This window comes from Molossus molossus, unplaced genomic scaffold (assembly GCF_014108415.1).
Source record: "Molossus molossus isolate mMolMol1 unplaced genomic scaffold, mMolMol1.p scaffold_m16_p_12, whole genome shotgun sequence".
In the NCBI taxonomy this organism is placed as follows: Eukaryota; Metazoa; Chordata; class Mammalia; order Chiroptera; family Molossidae; genus Molossus; species Molossus molossus.
The window spans coordinates 76,549,169-76,565,704 of NW_023425347.1; positions in this window are offsets into that span (position 1 = coordinate 76,549,169).

The following is a 16,536-nucleotide window of genomic DNA, read 5'->3' on the forward strand; positions in this document are numbered from 1 at the left end:
GTATATTCATATAACAATACTAAAGCATGGAGGGGGGAAAAAAGAGGTCTTTATGGGCTGATTGATCTTTATGTGCTAATATGAATGAATATCCGATTTTAAAAAAAACAGTGTAGCCCTGGCCAGTTTGGCTCAGCAGTTAGAGCGTCGGCCTGCGGTCCAGAGAGACCCGGGTTCGGTTCCCGCTAAGGGCACGTACCTCGGTTACAGTTTGTCCCCGGCCCTGGTTGGTCGTACGGGTGGCAGCCACTCGATGTGTCCCTTTCATGTCGATGTTTCTCTCTCTTTCTCTCTTTCTCTCTCTCCCTCCCACTCTATCTGTACAAAAAATGGAAAAATGTCCTCGGATGATTAAAAAAAAACCAGTGTATGTCATCTCTCATTTATATTTTTAAAAAGTGGAGAAAGAATATATAGAATTTAGGTTCCATAAAAGAAGACATTTTTCCCCCAATTTTTATTGATTTATTTTTGTTACAGATGTTTCTCCTTTTTCCCCCCTAGACACCCTCCTCCCCATCCTGCCCCCCCACCAAGGAAGGCATTTTTATCTATTTATCTATTCACTGTTCATCCCCAGAGCCTCGTGTAGTACCTGGTACATAACAGGTACATACCAGGTACTCAATAAATATTTATTGAATTAATTTTTTACTCATAAGATATGTGAATGAATAAAATGCACATATCATCTATGGAAAGAAGCACAAGAAACTGATAATGCTGATTGTCTTCAGGGAGGGAAAAAGGATGGCTGGGGTGAAAACACAGATTTTTCCCTGTATATCTTTTGTACCTCTTCAATATTCAATTATGTGGGTGTGTTACCTAAGTCAAAAAAAAAAAAAGAAAGTTTCACCCTGGCTGGTTTTTCTCAGTGGTTAGAGCATCGGCCTGCAGTCCGGAGAGACCCAGGTTCGGTTCCCGCTAAGGGCACGTACCTCAGTTGCAGTTTGTCCCCGGCCCTGGCTGGGTCGTGTGGGTGGCAACCACTCGATGTGTCCCTTTCATGTCGATGTTTCTCTCTCTCTCTCTCTCTCTCTCTTGCTCCTTCCCACTCTATCTCCCACTCTCTCTGAACAAAATATCGAAAAATGTCCTCAGGTGAGGATTAAAAAAAAAAAAGAAAGTTTCAAGGCCAAAAATCTGAGGTTCTGTATCCTGATCCTAGCACTGCCACTGACCAGATACCCTTCTCACTCAATCATTGATACATTCAACAAACCTACCCTGCTCACTCAATCATTGATACATTCAACAAACCTACCCTGTATGCCTGCCCTGTGCCAAATTTGTACAGCACTGATGTGAGCTCAGAGTCCCTTTCCTTAAGTAGCTTACAATCTAGTGAGGATGACAAGTAAGTGACCCAATACACAATATAGTGCAGCCAATGCTGATAAAGGTACACAGACCAAAAGCAAAAAAGAATGGAAGCTCAGGAAAGGCTTCTGGAAGGAGATGAAGCTGGAATTGGGACTTTGGAGCTACAGAGAATTAGATTAATGGGGACAGGAGTGTTGTAGACAGCAGAAATGACATGGAAACATAAGAGATGCATTTAAGGAACTTAAAATAGTTTGATACGGAGAGACTATAAGGTACTCAGTCCTGGAAGGATGACAGCAGGACATGAAAGCTCTGCATGCCATGCTAAAGAAACAATATTTCAACCTAAAGATAATGGAAAGCCATTGAAAGGTTTAAGCTTGGGAATGACTCTTCTTTTATGATCAAATTTTCATTTTACAAAGACTAATCTAGCAGTAGTGCGAAGGAGGGAAGCAAGATCAAGGAAGGGGGACCAGTTAGAACACTATAAATGCTGAGAAACAACAGAATCTGAACTAAGAAAGTGTAGTTATTTGGGATGGGAAGGGAGGAAGAAATGTGAGAGATGAAGTAGAATGAGACAGTATTTAATCATCATTGTATTTGAGTTGGGGTCGGGGGGCGGGCGGACCAAGAGAAGGAAGATTCTCAAGTCACTTTTGTGTCTGGGTAGAAGTTGGTGCCTTAAAGTAAGGAATGGGAGGGAGAAAAGCAGGTTTCCTGGGGTGAAGAAGAAGGGTTCTATTTGGAACGTGTTGAGTAAAAGATACGATATACAAAAGAAGTCCTCCAGTACTCAGAGATAAGTGTCTGGAGCTCAGGAGAGAGATCTGGCCCAGAGATCTGGCCCAGCAATTGAAGCCATAAGTATAAATACGGTCATTCAAGAAAAGTATGTAGAGGGCAAAAAACAAAACCCTAAAAAGCACCTTTATTTAAGGAAGATAAACTTGTCCATGAAGAAAGAAAATCAGAGAAGAATGAGATCACAAAATATTAGGGAAGGAGAAACTTTCAAGGATAAAGTGTTTCATATTAGTTGCAAGTACCACAGAAAAGTCAGGTAGAGCTGAGCCCGGGCCAGTGCGGCTCAGTTGGTTGGGAACATCATCCCGTACACACCAAAAAGTCTCAGGGTCGATTCCCAGTCAGGGCACATACCCAGGTTGCAGGTTTGATCCCTACTGGGTCGTGTGCAGGAGGCAGCTGTCTGTCTGTCTCTCTCTCTCCCTTCCTTTCTTTAAAAATAAAAAGATTAGGGCTGAAAAATCACCATTGGATTTGGCAATTTGGTGACCCCGACGATAGCAATTTCAGAAGAGTGGAGGAGGTTGGAAGCTAACGGGCAGGTATATACCACTCTTAAGAACCTTTGAGGAAACAAAGAACACAGCTATAAAAGGGGATTCTGACTTCTCGTTTTCCACTTCCCCTTCCATAATATAAGTAGAAAAATGCATATAAAATAGTGTTAGCACTTTATCAGGTATTAGGTGTTGAATGATAATAATCCAGTGAGTGTTATTACTACCACATTAAACTTGGTTCCATTTACTCCATAAATGACCAAATATTTTTGGACACTTATGTGCAAAATACAGAGCTGGCAATGTGGGAAATAAAATGAAGTTTATGATACAATCCTCAACCAATCTCATAGAAGAAAATAATTCATGCATATAGATAAGATATTAAAGCACAATATAAATGATAAAGAAATAAAATGACCATTAGCATTTAGGAACCAGGAACTAACTTCCACAGGGGTGATCAGAGAAGGTTCCCTAGAGGGCTTTGAAGTGAATTGTGAACAATGGGTAAAATTCTAAATGGCAGATACAGTGAGTGAATAAAGGTGCTCCAAGAAGACAATCTTGTCTGGCTTAGATGTGAGGAGGCAGTTGGCGAGGATGCTGGAAAGGTTATTATGCAGAGTTTTAAATACCAGGTTGAGAAAATTGAGCCCTGCCTCTATTCTAATTGCTGCTCCACAGTGCCAACTGCCTGCGGGGCATTTCCACCTGAGCATGCCATGACAACTAGAACTCAATTTATTAAAAATGAATCCACATCTTCCCTCACTAAACCAATGCCTCCTTTTAATTTCCCACTTTGAGTTATGGCACCATCCTTCAAACAACCCACTATCAAGTCCTATCAGTTGTTCCAAATGCCTTTCACAATCAACTTCTTTATGCAACAGTGAACCTCTCCTTGTCTAAGCCTCATTATCTTTCACCTGGATTGCTAAAATAGCCTCAAAAAAATGGATTTCCTCCTTCTCATCCAATTCATGCTGAACGTGCTGTCAGATCAATCTTCATAAAACACAGCCTTGATTAAATCATTCCAATACATAAAACCTCCAACAGCAACACAAAACCTACAATAGGGAAAAATTTCAATGACGTATGACAACTCAACCACATGGTACAACTTTTATGAAAAGTAGTTTAGCAAAATGTATCTAGAGTTTTTTTAAGTGTGCAATGACTTTTGATGCAGTAATCTCTTTTAGAAATTTATATTTTTAAAAAATGTGGTTAAGTGTGCAAATACACACATAAAGTATATTCATCTCACTTTTTATAACATCAATGCAAAATTACCTAAAAGTCTAACAACAGTGCAGTGCACCCATAGAAGGGACTATTGAAAACAATATAAACTATTATGTGGATACATATTTTTTGACACAGAAAGATTTTCACCATACAGTAAGTGAAGAAAACAAGTTACAGTTCATTTTTGCAAAATAGGTATTTACCTATAGATATTTGCAGAAGAAAATGTCTGAATAGAAATACCGCAAAATGTTTACAGTGGTTATACAAAAATAGTGGAATTTTAGATAACTAAAGTTTTATTATTTTATAATTTTCACACAATAAACATGGATATTTTGTTAAATAAAGAGAGGAGAAAAGATTATACCACAACTAATATCCAATAGTAGCAGACCTCTTAGATTCTTCATTCTTTTATATACAACCCAACAATTCAACCAATTGTTATGGCACCAAAGAAATAAGGATTAAGAAGGTACAGTGTGCTCTCAATGAACTCATGATCTAGAGGAGCCAGATAATTGTAAAATAATATGACAAGTACTATTTATTACAAAGGGTGTATAAAGTACCATGAGAACTCAGATGAGGAGATAAATTAAAGTTTTCCTGGTTGGGGTAAGAGGAAAGAAGCTGGAACACCATAAAAAGCTAATTTGTTCTGAGCTGTAATGAAAAATTACAATATGAACAAGAATTTGTGAGGCAGATAAAGTAGAAGGAATATCCAAGGCATGAGAAACAGCATAAACAAGGGCTGAAACTGAGAATCATACCCATGCTAAGAAGTCTGAACTTTACCTGTGAAGGAACAGAAGGCAATGAGCACTGGAATTTTTAGGAAGAGATATGGCATGATCGCTGGCAGTAAGGCAAAGATGATGGGGATCTAAAACAGGGCAGTGTGTCCAGCCAGGATGCATGGGAAAGGATGGATATATTGAGATGTTTCTGAGCTAGAACAAACACAACTTAGTGTCCAATGAGATATGGAGAATAAAGAAAGACAACAAACAAAATTGAATTTCCTAGTTTGGGTAAACGGATGGAGAGTGATATTGGTATCTGAGACAGGGTACATAGGAAGTGAAGCAGGTTTGGGCAGGGGAAAGAAGGGCGGTGATGATAAGCTTAGTTTTAGATATGTTACATTAAAATTTCTGTAGACTTAAAAGTGTGAAAAAGATAGTAGTTACTTGAAAATACAAGTCTGAACCTCAAAGAAAAGTTCACATTTAGAGATTTTGATTTGAGAATCATCACTGTACACACAAAATTGATAAATAAAATCACCATAGTAGGTAAAGTCATCCAGACCAGGAAGAGCATACAGAATGAAGGGGAAAATGAGGCCCAAACAGTGTCAAATGCTGTGACAAGGTCAAATAGCCTGAGAACTGAAAGAAATATTGAATTCTGCAAGTTGTCGCAAGTGAGAGGGAATTCAGTTGGGATGCTGCGCAGAAAAACCAGGCTACAGTGAGTCAAGATGACTAAAGGAATATACAAAAGGCTATTAGAGGGCCCTGGCCGGTTGGCCGGTTTGGCTCAGCGGTTGGAGCGTCAGCCTGCGGTACAGAGAGACCCAGGTTCGGTTCCCGCTATGGGCATGTACTTCGTTGCAGTTTGTCCCCGGCCCTGGTTGGTCGTGCGGGTGGCAACCACTCGATGTGTCCCTTTCATGTCGATGTTTCTGTTTCTCTCTCTCTTCCTCTCTCTCTCTCCCACTCTATCTGAACAAAAAATGGAAAAATGTCCTCGTGTGAGGATAAAAAATTTTTTAAAAGGCTATTACAGATTCAGTGGTTTAAAACAACAAAATGGAGAAAGTTAGTTTGAAGAACAAACTTAAGAGAATTTTTTTTTTCAGGATAGAGAAAACCTGAGCATATCTATAAAGAGTCACTAAGTGGGGAGAGACCAAGAATACAAATTATGTACATGCCCAGAGGCCTGCTGCTGAAATATAAGAAATGAGGTGAGGAGAAAAGATTTCAGATAAATTGAGAAATAGAGGAGCTGTGGAAAGCAAAAGGCTAAATGATGTGTTGAGAATTTATAAGGTAAGGTGGAGTAGCAAGTTTGAGGAGAGTGGTGAAAGTTTGAAACAGCTGCTGTAGGAAAAAGGAATGGGAGTCAACCAGAAGAGAAAAGAAAGATTTCAGGGCAGGGTTGAAAGTCAAGCTGGAGCTACAGCTCATAAATATGTAAAGAAGGCAGTCAGCACAATGTTATGCAGAAGAACTCAATAGCTCGTGGAGAAAGTGAACACGAGTCCAGCTTTGGGGAAAGGACAGGAAGGTGTGGCAGAAAGAGACAAGAATGTCAGTACAAGTGCTGTCGTATACTATAAGATAGGTAGGGAAGGACACCATAAAAGGGATGACTGGGAAATGAGCAGAGACCAAGTTTCGTGGGTGTAAAGGAATAGAAATGGAAGAAAGGAGGTTGTGACCAGACTCTAATATTTCTAGGAGGGGAGCAATTTTAGGTCACCTCCAATACTCTTCCCCAAGAAACTTAGCTATCTACAAGACCAAGATTGATGCCATGCTGACTTCTAAGTCATATTCTGATATGTAAACTAGTTCTTCAAATAGGGCTGACACCTCAAAGGCTGTCCATTAAGAAAGTGGCTGGACTGAGTTCTCCTAAGCTTCTTCCTTCCAGAAATTTAAGATTTGATCAGGATCTCTGGGCACAATATCAGTAACTATTCTTTTTATTGACTGAAAGATTATTGGAGTTGTCATATGTGTGGAGTTGCTGAAAATAAACCTTTGAGAAACTGCCTAATTGCTAGTTTAGCAACTCCCTCGGGGTCCTGGAGCCAGCTGATGCAGGACAAGAGTCACTGTCCTTCTCAAGGTCTTGGATCCTTCCCTCAGTGCTGAAGTACAATAGTAAGGACAATTCAGTATAGTAATCACATTAGCAAAAGTTAGGGTCTGCTAATAAGGTAAGAGACATCCAAGAGGTAGGAAAGTGAGTTCAACTCCTTTCACTGCAGAAACTAAATCTAACCCTTGTATAATAAGAACAAGAAAACCTCAGCTTGCTACTCACTCATTCCCTAAAGATCTGCACTCCCATCCAGCCTATTATCGCAGCCTGTACAAAAAGAAAGAAAGATTAGATTCCTCTCAGAGGGGCTACAAATGAACCAGAACACTGCCACCAAAAGGGACTGCTGGCTTATAGGGTTGACTCACTCTACAGCCCCAACTTCCTTTCAAACCTTCTCCCATCCTCCAACAGCAAGGGTATAATGATTGTAAAGGATAATTTCTTATATATTTTTATTTATTTATTTATTTTTTTATTGATTAATTTTTGTTACAAATGATTCTCCTTTTTTCCCCCAATAATTTCTTATATTAAAGTACTGATGGAAGGAATGAGAATTCCGAGAGTTGGTTGATTATCTGGATAAGCATCTGGAATTTGGCCCCCACATCAACCTGGTCAGTCATTCCATTTGGACTGAGACAAAAAAGTATTTCCAAATGTTTGTTTAATACAGCCCTGGTTCACCTTCACTTGGGTCACCGCCTTCTTTTGCTCACAAACACTTAATTGTCTCTAAAAAGTAGGTCAGTGCCTTGTGGAACAAACTGGAAGGGGAGCTAAGACCCAGCCTATCACTCCAACAGGAGAGGCCCAAGCCGTGTCTAGGAGACCAAGACCAGTCAACAACGCACCATGTGAAGAGTACTCTAGGTGTTCCAGGCGGCAACCTGGCTACTGCCATTCCTAGGTGGTGATTCAACAGGCTGGGAGAGCAGAAGACGCCCAGGATGCAGGTCTGGGGCTCATGCGAATCCCAAGAAATACTTATCCTACTCTAATGGCTAATGAGGTGTCCCTAATAATCCCTGACTGGAGGGAGCAAGAGGTGAACAAACAGAATGCTAAACTCTTCCCCACTGTCCATATGGTCCCTTCTGTAGAATACCAAGCATTGCTCAACCATAAATGGAGCTGTCTGAAATTCTCCCCACTCCTTCTCCCAAATATTTTCTTCAGGACACCCAAAAATAAACACTGCTCCTTACTCATGGGCTAGAGGTACATTCTTAGCACTGGAAGCTATCATTTGAGTATGCCGGATGAAGAAGGGGTTAAAGTTTTTAAACAGGATACAACTTGTTCCTGGGCCCAAATACTCTATCCACCCAAAACTCTAAGGTGAGAGAGACTCTTCCCTCAAACTCCCTCCAACCTCTAACGGGCTAGTTCACTAAATGTAGGATATCGCTTCAAAGTCAAAAAGGGGCCCAGGGAGATGAGGCGACACAGGACTGGCAGTTTGGGAAATGGCTGCCAGAGGGCCAGCTGTCCAGCTGGCTCTGGAATCTGAAAACTTCCACCCCTAACAACTGCCTTCCTCAGCAAGAATCAAAAGTATGTGAATCAGCTGTGGCAGATAAAAGTTACAGAGCCCAGCTTCAGAAGCTAGTAACAAACCACTTTCTTAGCTATTGTTCCTCAGAAAGAGCAAACTGCCAGGAACCTCATCTCCAGACCAGCTACCAGCTCTAAGAAAGTAATGGGGAAAGGAATTAGTCATCTCTGGCAAAGAGTGCAGACATCGCTCTTTCTCAATCTCTCTCTTTATTTATTTATTTTTTATATCCTCACCCGAGGACACTTTTTTACATTTATCTTCAGACAGAGTGGGAGGGAGGAAGGGAGAGACGGGGAGAGGGGGAGAGAGAGAGAGAGACATCAATTGGTTGCCGCCCGCATGACCCCATCCGGGGCCTGGGATGAACCGTAACTGAGGTACATGCCCTTGGCAGGAATCAAACCCAGGACTCCCTGGTCCATGGGCCGACGCTCTAATTGCCGATCAAAACCGGCCAAGGCTCTCTATTAATATCCATCAATCCATCTCCCTCCCTCTAGCTCCTTCCTTCCAATTATCTGGTTGTAAAACCCAAGCCACTGACAACCCCAATCTTTCTAAATTCTGAATTGTGTCCCTTTGAATTATGTTCTCCAATGTACCTCTCCTCTTCCTGATCCCCCACTGCCTCTCCTACCCCACAACATACACACACTTCACCTCTAATGTACTTTAGAGTCAGAACCACATAAAATAATATCTGATTTCACATCGTTTTTTATTTATTAGATTTAAATCCAGTCTTTGTAACTACACTATAAAATCTACAAAGGAAGGAACGATGTCTTATCACCAGTATTGTAGCTAATGCTTCATGTTTACTAAGCACCATGCTAAGCACTTTTCATGTACTATTTTATTTAATCTCTATTAAGAATCCTATAATGAGCCTGGCCAGTTTGGCTCAATGAACTAAGTGTCATCCCATAAACTGAGAAGTCCCCAGTTCGATTCCCGGTTAGGGCACATGCCTGTGTTGTGGGCTCAATCCCCAGTAGGGGGTGTGCAGGAGGCAGCCGATCGATGTTTCTCTCTCACATTGATGTTTCTATCTCCTCTCTCTCTAAAAAAAATCAATAAAAAGTATGTATTTTTTAAATCTCTGAAAAAAAATCCTATAATGTAGATGCTATCGGCATAGCCACTTGACACATGAGAACCAAAGCACAGAAAGGTTTAAGAACTTTCCCAAGTTCATAGTAAATAGCAAAGCTGAGATTCAAACCCTAGTAGCTTAACCAGAGTCCATACTCTTACTATACTCTATACCAGTGGTCTGATTCCAGCAGCCTCAGCATCTACTGGGAACTTGTTAAAAACACCTATTCTCAAGCCCCACCCCAGACTTACTGAATCACAACCTGGGGATGTGACCCAGCAATCTGTGTTTTAACAAGCTCTCCAGGTGATTCTGACGCAGACTAAAGTTTGAGAACCACTGCTCCACACTACTTTCACAAGCCATGCTGCTTCTGCTTTTCTGTATTTAAGCCAAATCCAAGACAGAAAGCAGTTTAAGAGGAACTAAATAGTGTAAAAATATCCTGAACAAATGATTATGGGATAATGGTTAAGAGGGCATGCAGCCCAGCCCAGCCACTGTGGTTCAATGGATTCAGCATACTCCTATGCACCAAGAGGTCACCGGTTTGATTTCTGGTCAGGACACATGCCTGGGTTGCAGGCTCAGTCCCCAGTAGGGGGTATGCAGGAGGCAGCTGATCTGTTTTTCTGTCACACTGATGTTTCTAACTCTTTCTCTCTCCCTCTCCCTTCTCACTCTCTCTACAAAATGTGTGTGTGTGTGTATTTTTTTAGAGGGCATGCAGATTCCAGAGCTGACTGCCTGTCATTGTAAAACCTAGCTCTACTTACCACCTATATTGCCTTAGACAAGCCACTTAGCCTTCCTATTCCTGTTTCAAGTATAAAATGGAGATTAAAATAATACCTACCTCTTTAGTTGTTGGAAGCACTGAATGAGTTAATATTGTGTCTTATTAATTATGGTCTTTGGTCCAATTTACAATTAAATTCCATAAATATTTACTAAGCATCAAAGTGCCAGGCACTGTGTTGGGCACATGCATTCAACATCTCCCCAACTCATCATCAGTCTTTCAATACATGTTTACTGATGCCTTATTATATGTGATACTCTGTGCTATGGGATATCAGGATCACAAGGAACAAGGCATTAACCCTTCCTTTAAGGACAGTACAAAGTAGTGGATCAGATATGACATTTACACAAGTAACTATAACACATAATGGCAAGGGGTAAGAATCATAAGATAGCGTTGCTTGGTGGAAAAAACATGGGGTATGAGGTTATAGGATCTAGATTCAGTTCTAGCTGTGTTATCCTCAGGCCAGTCACTTAACCTCTGTGAGCCCTCATTTCCTCAGCTGCAAAACAGAAGCAATAAACTATCTGTGAGGCTCAAAAGAGTTAATATATGTGTAAGCATTTTTGCAAAAGATTGTGTGAATGTTAGTTGTCAGTTATTATTACTATTGCTTTGTTTTAAAAATTTTTTATTGATTTCAGAGAGAAGAAGGGAGAGAGAGATAGAAACATCAATGAGAGAGAAACATTGATAGGCTGCCTCCTGCACATCCCCGACTGAAGATCAAGCCTGAGCATGTGCCCTGACCAGGAATCAAACCAGCAACCTGTCAGTCCATTGGACGATGCTCAATCCACTAAGCCATACTAGCTGAGCAAGATTACTTTTAAGTGGATGTCTTTCAATAATATTATGTAAGTTCAGAAAGATGGTATGACTTGTACCTAAACGATCAGAAAAGGCTACACACACACACACACACACACACACTGGGACATTTAAAATGAATACAGAAAGACAAATAAGATGTAGAAACGAAAGGAAAATCCAGGTAGAGGAAACAGCATGAGCAAGGCATAGAAGTAGGAAAACATCAGGCATATATAGGAAGGGCAGTAGTTCATTTTTGCTGGAATGTAAAGAATAGGAGATTACATTAAAAATGTAGGTAAAGCACACGGCCGGTGTGGCTCAGTGGATTGAACATCATCCCATGGACTGAGATGTCCCGGTTCAATTCCCAGTTAGGGCACATGCCTGGGTTGTGGGCTCAATCCCCAGGAGGGGGAGTGCAGGAGGCAGCCAATTGATGTTTCTCTCTCATCAATGTTTCTATCTCTCTGTCCTTTCCTCTCTTAAAAAAAAATCAATAAAAACATTTTTTTTTAAATGTAGGTAAAGGGCAAACAGGGTGAGGGGTGGGTCTATTCATTTCCCCCCTACAAGTATCTTTGCTAATTCGAGCAGGAGCGAATGATAAAACAGGTGGTTAAAATTAGTTTAAGGATTTATCTGTGAATATGAAGTATCAGCACATCCTCTGCTTCATTTTCATTGGCTGATTAAGAGCCAGATATATGTTATGTATGGAAAATGGAATACCTATAATTATGTAGGTTTGTGCAAGGGCCAATTTGAAAATGATACTGTTATTTCTCAAAAGGAAATTCAGAAGAGACAGCTCACAAAGATTGCTTTGGCCGTTAGGACCTTTTGGCATCATTATTCGAATAAGAGAAAGAAAGCTGTTTATCTAACACCAGCTACAACATGAAGTGGGAAAGTTCAACCTTCTTAGCCATTTTTCAAGTGTTTGTTGGTACCTCATTTCAAATAAATATGAAGTACATTCACTTTGTTTTGGTTTTTGTTTATTTAATTTTTAGTCACAATTTTCATATGAGAAAGTATCGACAAGATCCTTGAATAACAGGCAGTACATAGTCTAGAGTGGTACTAATTTGTAGAAACAGAAATTGAGGCTTCCAATAGATTGCTTCAGACAAATTTTTAAAGCTTTATGTCTGCTGACATACTTGAATGAAATAAACTAGTAATTTCTGCTTGCCAAAGAGTACCTGAAAGAAAATAAATTTAACAAACCTTGAAGAAAATCCATTTTTATCAACAAAGAGTAAATATAACTTCTTGATCATGTCAAATATTTTATAGTTGAAAACCAACTGGCAGTTTTGCAACAGAAAATTGCATAAGAGAAAAATATTAACTTTCCAAGGAACAAGTTAAAGCTTGAAAATCAAATTGAACACTCTTATGCTTGTCTTTGCTCCCCTGTCATACAAGTGCCCCCTACTGTCGTTCAGATTTCATCTGTTTCTCCAAAATAGATTCTTTTTTAGATCCTCTCCTATAGTGGCTTTCACAAATCGCAAACAAAATTCTTTAGTCATATGTACTTATACAATCATAACTGGCTAATATTGTGATCCTTATTAGTTTAATACATAATTCACTATTGTGTTGACAACATAAAAACATCCTGAATAGATTTTGAAAGAAAACTGATATCTAGACATCAGAGGTTTGAAGCAGGAAATATGAAGGTTGTTGGCCAATTTGGGTGGGGAACTGCATTGAGGGGATATGTCCCTATATCCATGACACAACAGGGCAAAACAAACCCAATGACACCACAGTCCCCTTGAGGACACAATTCAGTATAAAACCACCGTTTACTCCCTAAAAACAAACAGGAGAGTACACATACAGGGTTCCAGGAGTTTGGAGGGACTGCCTCTCTTTCCTTATGTCCAGCATAAGTTCAGGATGCAGAAGCCGGGGCTCTTGGACTTTGCCAGGCCTAACTCAGGCCTGGTAGTGGGCAGAGAAGTCGTAGCTAGAGAGCACTCTCTTCAGAATTTTGGCAGACAGTACAAGAGCCTGTCTAAGCCATCGAACCCCTCCTACTATGATTCTTTATGCTTCAGTTCCCTGGAGACTTATTCTGGTGGTAGGCTGAATTGAGGGAAAACAAAGGAGAGCATATATCTTCTATACTGTATCAATCGACAATGATAGAGTATGTGTGTGCATATGCATATATGTGAATGTGTGCACATGTGTGTGTATATACATATGTGTGTATATATGTCCTACAAATCCTACCCTGGCAAACCAGTCTGGCACACAGCTGGCCATTCATTGTGCTCACCACCCCATGACTATAACATAATTCCCCCTCAGCCCCTCCCTATGTAAAACTAAGAGTCTAGATATGTGATAACAGGAAGGCTGGTAAGGCTACAGGCACTACAAAGCAGTCTATCCTTGGAAAAAATTAAGCTAGGAAACAATATTTTTTCCACAGATTTTTGCCAGATCTGGACCCTCTGTGGGCTCCACAGGGACCATCATAGGTCAGGCTCCTATCGAAATAGGTGCCACAACTAAAATCTAGAGAGATGACGTCAACACACAAGCAATGGTTTCTTCCTTCACTTCAATCTCCTCTTCACAGCTTTGGGAGCTTTAACTAAAGAGAATCAATCCAACAACATTACTACTAAAAATAATCACAGTGGCCCTGACCAGTTTGCTCAGTGGTTAGAGCATCAGCCTGCAGACTGAAGGGTCTTGGGTTCAATTCCCAGTCAAGGTCACTTACCTGGGTTGCAGGTTTGATCCCTGGGCCCGGTCACAGTCGCAGGGGAGGCAACTAATCAAATCAATGTTTCTCTCTCACATCAATGTTTCTCTCTCTCTTTCTCCCTACCCCCACCCTTCCTCCTTTCCACTCTATCTAAAAATCAATGGAAAAATATACTCGGGTGAAGGTTAACAACAAATAATAATAATCATAGTGTTAGCAACACAAGTGTCCATCTAAGGATGAATGAATAAACAAAATGTGGTATATGTATACAAAGGAATATTATTCAGCCTTAAAAAAAGAATAGAATTCTGACAAGATAAATAAACCCTGAAGACATTATGCTAGTAAGCCAGTCACAAAAGGATAAATACAGTATGATTCCACTCATATAAAATACCTAGAGTAGTCAATTCATAAAGACAAAAAATAGAATTATGTTTATTAGGGGCTGGAGGAGGGAAGTGGGAATTTATTGTCTAACGGGTACAAAATTTAAGTTTGGGAAGATAAAGTTCTGGAGATAGATGGTGGTGATGGTTGCACAACAGTGTGAATGTACTTAATGCCACCAAACTGTAACACTTAAAAACATTTAAAGTGGCAAATTTTATGTTATGTATATTTTACCACAGTGAAAAAAAATCTTATTGTTATTATGACTCTTACTAATAAAAAGAGTCTACTATGTGCCAAGCAACGTGCTTTACATATTGTAATTCATTTAATTTTCACAAAACCTCCAGGATAGTTATCTTATTTTGCAAATAAGAAATTAAAATTTTTAAGGACTTCTCCAAAATCAGGAAAGAAAATCTAAGAGTTAGTGTGTTGCAAAATTAAATCCCAGCTCCCCAAACACTAAGCAGAACTCTACTAGAAGCAAAGGGGATCACGATGAACCCCCTCCCCACTCTTCTTTTTCAGTCATCTTTCTGCTCTCACTCCTGATGAATCAGGAACAGGCCAGTCTGGATGGGCAAGCAGTTCTTGGTTAGAAAAAGAGAAGCTGCTGTTTGGGTTCACAGGTGGAGCTATTTCTAATCAACCAGCTCCCCCCATTTTCACCCCTATCCATCCCCACTCTTATCCACCCCCACCCACAAAGAGGAAGCTGAAGGATCTGCGTGTGAGGACAGAGGACAGGAAATCTGGACAGCCAGCCAGATTCTAGCCCCAGCCTGTGTCATGCAGTCAGGGCTCAGGGAGGCATCCTACCAGGTTCTGTTCCAAGGGTGGTGTCACTTCCCCCAGGAACTGACAGTTGCTCCCCAGTAGATTTAGGTACCAAAAGGACTGACCAGAGAATGTGGTGAGAGTAGAATCCACAGCATGTAGGTCCACCCTGAGTGACCAAGCTTTTTTGACTGAAGTGGGAGAAGGGGCCCTACCACTACCACAGGGCAGGTAGGAAAGAGATTCAAAGCAATCCCTTTAGGTCCCATGTGTTTTCCAAAGGGAAACAGAAGCTTGGGTTCATATATATACTTTGAATTCCTCAAATGAAAGCCATTCTGCTGAATACAAAAGCAGCTTCCGTTCTACCCCCATATCCCAATTGATTTACAGTCAGCAAGTGTCTCCTGGTACTTAGAAAATACGCTATCAAACAGGAAATGAAAAAAATATCCTTCTTCCAGAAGGAAGGAGAGGAAACACATCCATATCAAGACAGGAAATCAGCTGATCAGGATGCAGACTTGCTCAGGAAAATGAGTGTCCCCTTCTCAAGGCAGGAGTTGTGCAAAGTCTAGTTCCTGTCAGACTTCAGTTAATCCCTAAGAATTTCCAATCCTGGGCCATCTTGTTATAGATACTTACTAGTGAAAAGGGGAAAATAAAGGCACCTCATGCCCGGATGCCAACCAAAAGCACATCTTCACAAACTTCCTACTTTTTGCTTATGGAAAAAAGGAAAAGAGCCAAAAAGTAATGTTTGCACAATACTCAGAGAAACCTCAAAGGGCATTTGCCAACAGCTACAGGTAACCCCGATATTTAAAGTCTGCATCCACCCAATCTGAGGTTGTGGCTGGGTGTGGAATACAAACCAGAGGAGAAGCTGAGACTTTCTTGTTTGCCAATAGCAATTATCATAATAACAGCTTCACATTTCTACACTGCCTAGCTAACAGGGGCTCAAAGCTTTCTTTCCCTACCCCAGTCTAATGCTGAGCCCCGCCCTTTATTGAATCCCTCCCCTTGAGAGGGATAAGAAGGTAGTCCCTGCTACAAAAAGGAGGTCACAGTGACTAGAAGCCTGGTCCAAGGCCATTAACTAATCTGATGGAACTAACAAAATTTTCAAATGTTTTCCCATGTTAAGGAAGAATACAAACAACTATTTCTCAAGAAATTCTTAGGCAATAAAAACTTCCATATCCTATCTACAAAAAGTCCTTTCTTTATCCATCTCTCCTATCTATCTCCTCTTTATACTAATATCCCCCAACTCAATTATGCTAAACAAGCATTTGCGTGCAGTCAATGCACTGAAAGTTTCCCTCCACTATTCAACTAGACATACATTTATAAACACTTTGAGTTGGGCACTATGTTAAACACCAGGGACAAAAGAGGAATGAGATGCTATCCTAGCTCTCAAGATGGTCAGAGTCTTGAGGAGGACAGAAAGACAAACAAATAACTGTTATTCAGAGGAGTCAGTGACACCAAAAAGAAGAAGACATGCTTAGAATTCTCTAGTTCTCAAGCCATGGCATCTAGGGAGACTTGGTTTGCCCAGTGAAATGAACCTTTCTCTCAAAG